Source organism: Cynara cardunculus (assembly GCF_001531365.2).
Source record: "Cynara cardunculus var. scolymus isolate 2C chromosome LG 15, CcrdV1, whole genome shotgun sequence".
Classification (NCBI taxonomy): domain Eukaryota; kingdom Viridiplantae; phylum Streptophyta; class Magnoliopsida; order Asterales; family Asteraceae; genus Cynara; species Cynara cardunculus.
The window spans coordinates 10,329,302-10,338,072 of NC_037542.1; positions in this window are offsets into that span (position 1 = coordinate 10,329,302).

An 8,771-nucleotide genomic window follows, 5' to 3' on the forward strand; every position below is an offset into this window, starting at 1 on the left:
GTGGAGAAGATGAGGGAGGAGAAGCAGGCAAAGAGAAGAGGGAACATAGAGGAGAGAGCTAGCCAGAAGAAGATGAGGAAGATTTCAACTACTATTCCACAGCAGCTTTATAATTTCTTATGGATTTCAGTGATAGCTTTATATATATTTGTCATGCTTTCTACTCCTTAGTTTCACAACTCCCCACTCACGCAATCATCGTTTATCTCCTCACACGATTTTTAAATTTTTAAAATTTAAATTTACATTTTATATCCCTATAATTAGTTAATTAATTATTTTATGTCTATCTTTTTAAAAATTTTCATTTTATACCCTGATCAAATTAACATACATAATCGTATATCAATTAAAATATGTTTAAAAATAGGTTTTAATTTTAACAAGTTAGATCATTATAATCGTCTCGTCAATACCTTCGAAATGAGCTCAATATTGAATATTTTTTGACTTAATTATATTATTATATATTATATACTATGAAAGAATATTTTTAATATTTACACTTATAGTTATTTATTTAATTTATAATATGTCATTTGTTTTTTCAATTTTCGTTTTACATCATCATTATCATATGGAGCTTTAATAAGTTGTACTTCCTTCTTTCTTACTGCTTTCTCTCAACAGCAGTGGCAATTTTGGCGTTTAGGTTATTCATCGTCAACGAATTTGGCAACATCATCGGTTAGTGGTTTCAAGGTAGATCTTCCCAAATGCGTACAACCATTCAATTGTAACATGAATCATGGTTGATGTATTTCGGTCGATTTTATCATTGTTTTTTTAGGTTTTTAATCCCATTTGTTGATAAAAATGTCATTTTTAAGAAATAAAATCCTAAATGAACAAGAAAATTATACAAGATACATAAAACCTTGGAGCTAGTATACATAAGTACTCGTTTTTAGAATCATACGATTATCAAGTCTAGCTGATATGAGACTCTAACACATCCTTTCAATGAAGGCTAGATGGGCAAAGATGTTCCACAGTGTCGAGTCCGAAACAAACTAATCCATGAAATCCAAAAGTTACTTGTTTCAAGAATCCTAAGAATGATTACTGGGTATATTTGATCTCATCTTCGATTCAACTGATCAAATATAATTGGGTTAAATGCATGAAATAGTAACCTACTTTCATAAATTTTCTTATTATAACATTCTACTTTTGTTTTTCCTTATTACAACAATGTACTTTCAAATTATTTTTTATTAAGGTATCATACTTTAAAAAATCTACCCATAATAGCAATGGACAACCTGTTACCTTTTAAACTGGTTAATCCTTTGACTTTTTTTGCTTGTGTGGCTTTAATGAGGTGATGTGGATGACACATCATTTTGATGACTTAACTAAAATAAAAATAAAAACTTATTTCAAATTATTATTAGTGATTTTCATTTTTCTTTGCTATGATCTAAAAAATATTTAATATTTTTGACTTTTTCTTATTAAGTTGCATACAATTTAAAATATTCTAGAGTAAAATATTTCTTAAATAAATATGAAATATTATTTTCGAAATATATTTTGTTTGTAAAAAAGGTAACACTTCTGTTGTTCTAATAAATACATATATTTTAAAGTTCTCTTTAAAATTGTTAACGAAATAAATTGTGATCTACATTTCTTTAATATTGTTATATTAATAAATAATTTAAAAAAATCTAATTACTTTAATATATTTATACGTCAAGTAAAAGTTTTTGAACGAATATAATATATTCTTTAAAAGATAATATTTTTTGGTAGAAAAGAAACATTTCTTTTTTTCAAAAAAACACATATTTTTAAAAAAATGTTAGCGAGATAAATTGTGTTCTACTAGTTTTATTGATACCAGAAGAGTACTCGCGCAATGAAGCGTGACTGACAGGCTAGGATCGTCCGTGTTCACCTAGTGGGCAGAAAGTCCCCACAGTGGCGGTGCAAGTGCACACCGATACTATGATCGCTTGCAAGTAATAAATAGGTACAAAGTACCGAGATCGTTCCCACATAGAAGGTACTAATGAGATTCAGAGATTTTTCATGAACTTCTTGCACGAGTTTCGAAATGTAAATAAAAGTTGGATTTTTGTTTATAAAAAGACCGAAATAGGACTGACTAGCAAAATAACGAAATAAACTTCTAATATTAAATGATGGGCATGGGTGCAAGTGTTGCTTAAGATAAAATTAACAATAAAATGGTTAGATTTTTACGAGTTGTTTATAAAAGTTCCAATATCTCGAAAGTGAACTTTTATAACCGGGCCTCATAAAATTCAATAAGGTTTTTACGTTTACCACTTCGAGACTTGCCGATCTAGCTAAAAAGTAAAAGGAATGCGATTCTTACCCAAATCTCTTTGTGATAAAAATACCTATTGCTTAACCCCTAGCTAGATGCATACAAAATTCGCGTCTCCACGTAATTATTCAAAGACCCTCTCGAGTTCTTTGTGCATCACTTAAACCGTATTTCGGATCCGCCTATCTCTGGATCTAAGATCTAATATTAACACTTCAAATTGACCAACTTATCCGCATTTTAAGTACCGTTTTAAGTGATAAAAGATAAAAACACCCAAATATTATATGAACATCCTAAGTTAAACTCACACCCACACCCATACAAGTAATTTAGCTAGACATAATAAAAATAATTAAAGACATAAAATAATACTGAAATATAAATTGCATTAATGTAAAACTAAATTACAAGTACAAAGAAATAAAATACTAGAAATTAAAGACATAATTTAAAGACATTAATTAAAAGCATAATAATAATTAAGAAAAAGAGAGAATGAGACACAAAATGAGTTTTGTGTCATGCATGCTGTGTCTTCAAAATGACTCCCCAAGCCTCTTTATATAGGGGAGAGGAATGGAGTAAGTACACATAATCATTACTTTAAGGGTAATTAGTACAAATCTAAAAAAATACATATAAAAATAAAATAGAAGAAGGAAGACAGCTCATATACACCTGGAGAAAATATCTAGATGAATATTCAAGCTGCACGTTTCCCAAGAAGCAACAACAAGACTCGCAGACATCCCACAGTGGTGGCACAGTGGGCAGTGCTGTCAGAAAAATACAGGTTTTTGGAATAATACATATTTCTTTGTGTTTCATCATCTTTTTAAAACTTTTTGGAATAAAAGGATAAAAATAAGAAAATTGGGTATTTAATAATAGCAAAAAGTGAGGAAATAAATAGGAAATAACTCTTAAAAATAAGAGTTATCAGAGACACATCTCGATTTTAATGTTCTATTTTATTATTTCCCACTATCAATGTTATAATACGATTTCATTTGTTTTTAAGAAAGCAATAATGATTTTATTTTTGAATAAAATATAAATTTGAAAATATCATAAAAGTTTGAAAAAAAATATCAATGTTAATATCAAATCAACTATTTAAAAGTTCTTATTTTTTTATGTATATTTTAATTTATTTTTTTATTATAATTTAATTTAAGTTTAATAATATAACATTTTATAAAGATAATAATTAAATATTCTGTTAGAACTCAATAATGATCCTAATTATATTTTAAATTTTTTATATTTAAAGTGATGAGTATGTTTATCCTGTATTTGATTATGTTTATCTGCAGTTAGTTACACAAATTTAGGTATGTAGCTTTATTAAGTTGTACTTAACACAATCTACTTCCAATCCTGAGTTTTAAGTAATATGCATTAATAAACTGTATTTTAAGTATAAAAAATGTTTTTTAAGCGTTTTTGTCAAATGTTTTATAATATAGTATAGATTATGTGTTTTTATGAAAACAATAATAATTTTATTTTTGAATAAAATATAAAATTGAATATATCTTAAAAAATTAAAAAAGAATATATCAATATTAATATCAAATCAACTATTTAAAAGTTTTCATTTTTTATGTATATCTTTAATTTATGTTTTTATTATAATTTAATTTAAGTTTAATAACGAAATAATTTATTTTTGGTTTAATGATATATAACATTTTATAAAGATAATAATTAAGTATTCTGTTATAACTCAATAATGATCCTAATTATATTTTAAATTTTTTATATTTAAAGTGAGATGTTTATCTTGTATTTGATTATGTTTATCTGCAGTTAGTTACACAAATTTAGGTATGGAGCTTTAATAAGTTGTACTTAACACAATCTACTTCAAATCTTGAGTTTTAAGTAATATGTATTAATAAACAGTATTTTAAGCAAAAAAAAGTGTTTTTTAAGAGTTTTTGTCAAATGCTTTATAATATAGTATAAATTATGTGTTTTTAAATGCCTAGCCTAAAAGCGATTTCAAAATCACTTTTGGCTCTGTGTTTCACCAGGGATTCCATCGTCTTCACAACTGCTCGGTTTGCCATTCCAAATCTTATGCCGTGATCCTGCCTTTGAGATGTGTAAGCGTATAACTCGATCAAGTCGTATGGGTTGAGATTGATGAGGTCGTTTTCGTTAAACACGCTAAATACCCCATGTGCTCTCTCCACGGTAAACTCGATGTATCGGATAGCTCGGTTGGCAAATGTCTTTACTTTCAAGCCTATGACCCTCTTTATCCCATCATTCGAAAAGACAGCCTGTGGTGCTTGTGTGGTATGTCTGATGAATCGATGGTGTAAGAGGTCCATAGACTCAGGCGATAAGATTGGAGGGTTTGTGGACAAATTCTCATCGCGGTCTTGGTACATATATTGATGGATGTTTTCCATCATGACTGGTTCCCTGGGCGGCAGTTGAGGACGTCTCCTCATCGACTCCATACTTTGTATGATTTCATCTACCATGCCCTGTGGAGGTTGCCTTGAAGAAGAGGGAGTATCCGCATGCACCACTGGTTGATGGGTTAAGGGTTGTGTATCGATTGGGGGTTGTGTTTCAGTTTGGATTTGTATATGGGTAGTGGATATGGTTTCATTGGTTGGCTCGGTTTGGGTTTGGATGGTTTCTGGTGCATGGGTTTCTGTTGGGGTTTGTGGTAGTTGGGGCGATGGTTGGTTTGTTATAGGTTCTGGTTGTGTAGAAATGGTGAAGGATTGGGTTGTGCGAGGCGTTGGTGAAGGGGTATAGGATAGGCTTGATGTGGGTGTAGAAGGAAGAGGTTGGTTAAGTTATGTTGGTGGGGTGGTAGGTTCTTCATCGGTTGAAGAGCTCAACACGATGGGCTCTTGGGTTGCGGCAAAGGGAACTTGTATATATGTACACAGAGGGCAGAGCCTCTGGTTCCCTTGCCTGGGTTCCTTCTGGCGAAGATGGTGGTTGTGGTGATGGTGATGGTGCAGCGGATTCGGTTTCAAATGCAGCCGCGGCCTGTGTCTCCCCCTCATGAGGTCCAAGACCTTGATCATCGGGGTCTTGGTCGTCATGTCGAGGCCTCTTGTGCAAGCGGCTGCTAGAGCAAGAGGCTCTTGTCCTCTTCTTCTTCTGTTCCTTCCTGAAGGTGGCGAGGTATGCCTTCCAGGAGGTTTGCCGTTGACTCGCCTCCATTGTTTGTAGAAGGGAAGTGGTGCGCCGTTGTTCATCGGCCAGGTTCTGGGAGAGAACCATTGTTGGACAAGTGGCCCGATGAACAAATTTGGCACTGATCTCGTTAAAAGATGAGACCAGTGCTTTCGACAAAGCTCGCAAGTCCGCTCGTGTGGCGAACTCTGTCGTGGAGGATGAAGTTGGTGGTGGCATGGGGGCTGTGGATGTGGATGGGGGAATGGGAAGGTTGGTTATTAGATCTCTCACCTCTGCAGTGAAAGAGGAGAAGGCTTCATCGAAGGATGAGCCTGCAGAGGGAGGTGGGGTTGAGGAATGGGCTGGGGGATTTGGGTGAGGACAGCGGCGGGGAGTTGGGTGAGGGTGTCTTGGATGGAGGCCAGCTGGTGGGTGAGAGCGGCGAGGGTGGCATCGGTAGTTGTGTTGGATGGTTGTGGTGTTTGGTGAGGGACTTGGGGGAGGGTGGTTGATAGGGAGTGTAGCTTGCGGAGGATGGTTTGAAGTTGGGTGATTATGTATGTAAGGTTCTCATCGGCCTCAGTTGCCTGGGCCGTGAGAGTGGTGATGGATTGGACAATGACTTGGTTTCGTTGAGTGGCTAGGGAGGAAGAGGTGTTATGGTGTTGGGTTATGGTTTGTTGGAGCATTTGTAGGCGGGTGGTGTTGGTTTGTGTTTGGGTTTCGAGTTGGGTAAGGTGGCGTTGTAGGATTGCAAGGGATTGTTGGAGGTCAGAGGTAGAGGTGGAGGGTTGGTTTTCTACAATCCCTTGCATGATGAGTTTAAGGTCTTCCAAGGACCGCATCACTGTATCGACAAAGGCTTGGAACTCATCCTTTGTGACCAGATCAGCAAGTGGGGTAACCCCTGCAGCAACGGATGCTGCAGGTTGTGCCTCTGTTCCTGAGGCGCCTTCTTGGCCTTGTGCGAATGTAGGCCTCGAAGGACTTCTATCATGTCCTTGATAGCCCTCAAGAGAAGAGCTATCTCGTGATGTTGCTTCATCAGCTTCCTCTTCCTCGGCTTCAGAGGCCGAGTAAGTGAAACGAATGTGTGTCCCCTTCGATAGATCAAATATCGAAGGGGGAGGGGTATGAAGGGAAGATCGCTCTGAACGATCTATGGGTTCAACGTCAGAAGCAACACATGCTTTTGTGTGTGTGAAGGGATGTGGCGAGCCCTGAGGCGAAAGGGCTCTTATCTCTTCACGGCATAAAATTTGGAATGGCAAACCGAGCAATTGTGAAGACGATGGAATCCCTGGTGAAACACAGAGCCAAAAGTGATTTTGAAATCGCTTTTAGGCTAGGCATTGAAAGACTATCATGCGCTCCTCCAAACGAAGACTTCCAGGACATGCAGGAGAAACGATCTGCTTCAGTTCTGACTCAACCGGAACTTGGACTTGTTTACAAGAATGAGTTCGGGGTTAAAAAATTCTTCAGACTGACTAAAGTCTTCAAGTATTCAACAGATACACTTGAATGGTTTCAGAAAATTATTAGAGAAAGACTGGGCAGAAACCATGTGCCGAGGGAAATAGGGAGTCAGCTCATTCACGAGATATCGACAATCATCGCATATCGAAGACTGCTCCTACGCGTCAGAGAAATATACTCAGGTAGCTCGTGATGAGTTAAAATTTTTTTGTTAGTTTTGCTTTGATGTATTTTAATTCAAGTATTGTAAGAAATTTCATCATGCAATAAAAATTTGGAATTTGATGTTTTTCTACTAGATTAGTTTATGTTCTTCACAAGTGTGTCTAGAGTAGACTATGTTATTTCATTACTTAGGGGGAGATTGTTAACCCCACAATTCATAATGTAAAAAGTAATGAAAAACAATAAGTGATGAAGAACCAGAAGATCAATGAAGACATCAAGGCAGAAACGACTAAGTCTGGAATTCAACCAGAGGACCGATGGACAGTCCAAGGATGCGTTGGAAAGAGCATTCTCATCGATCCTCTGGTCATCAACACTTAGAAGATTTTCCAACACTTCATTCAAACATGCCATGAAGATTTGAAGATAAGGATGGAATCATCATATCATGAATGAAAGTTGGAGATGACAAGTCAACAACTGGAATTCATGTTTATCTCAATATTAGCGCCTATCCATACAAAAGATAAACCTTATCTGTTAATAGAAGATTTACTAGAAAATAGCATTATATAGTTATCTTCTTCTTAGCTGATTAGTATAAATAGGTGATTAGACCTATTGTAAAAACAGTCGCTTTACGTATCACTCTTACGTTTCTCAGTTTATAAAAGTTAAATTTTTGAAGCTCAAGACTGTTCATAAATATTCTTATTATTCTTCTCGAGTCTTCATAATTTCTTTCATAAAATCACTATAATTTGGTTATTCATAACTAGATTATTAGTGTTATTGAGAGATATGGGATCAACAACCACAATTCACAGTAGAGTACATTATTTTACTGTAGAATCTATAAGCTGCATACTAATGATCCAAGTAACATCCATGTTTATGACCCTTAACAACAATCCATTTTGATGGCCAAACATGTTATAAGATAAAGTAAGTGGGGGTGATGTCTCTTGCCGATAGATGCTTACCTTGTAAGCATTTGATAAACAACCCCTAACAGTGAAGCATAAAGAACCTCAGTCAACAAAGTGTAATTAGTGAATAGTGAACTTTTAGGAGAAAAACAGGCATTATGCAGCGTTTACAAAGAGTTAGATTAGCTCAAATACAGTCAAAGTCATGCTTGGGGGGGGGGGGGGGGGGAGAAAGTGGTTGTGACAAACAACTTAGAATGGGCTTCAACTTAGGTAGGCCAATCTATAGCTAAAAAAATTAATTGGAAGATGGATCATATTTTCATATATTGCAAGGGATATTCTCAAATGTATGACCACTCTCATATGTGCTAAAATTCTTTAAGGGATTATATTTAAGTATGCCATTTTGGTGAACTTAACTGGAAGATGGATCATATTATCATATTTACATATATTGCAATGAACTTAACTAGAAGATGGATCATATTATCATATTTGCATATATTACAATGAACTTAACTGGAAGATGGATCATACTTGTAATCTTGAATTTTAAGTAATATGCATCAATATACAATATTTTATGCATAACAAAAATATATCGATATTTGTATCAAATTAACTATTTAAAATTCCTCATTTTTTGTGTAATTTTTTAATTCATTTTTTTATTATAATTTAATTTACGTACAATAACGAAACAATTTATATTTGGTTTAATAATATAATTTTTTTAT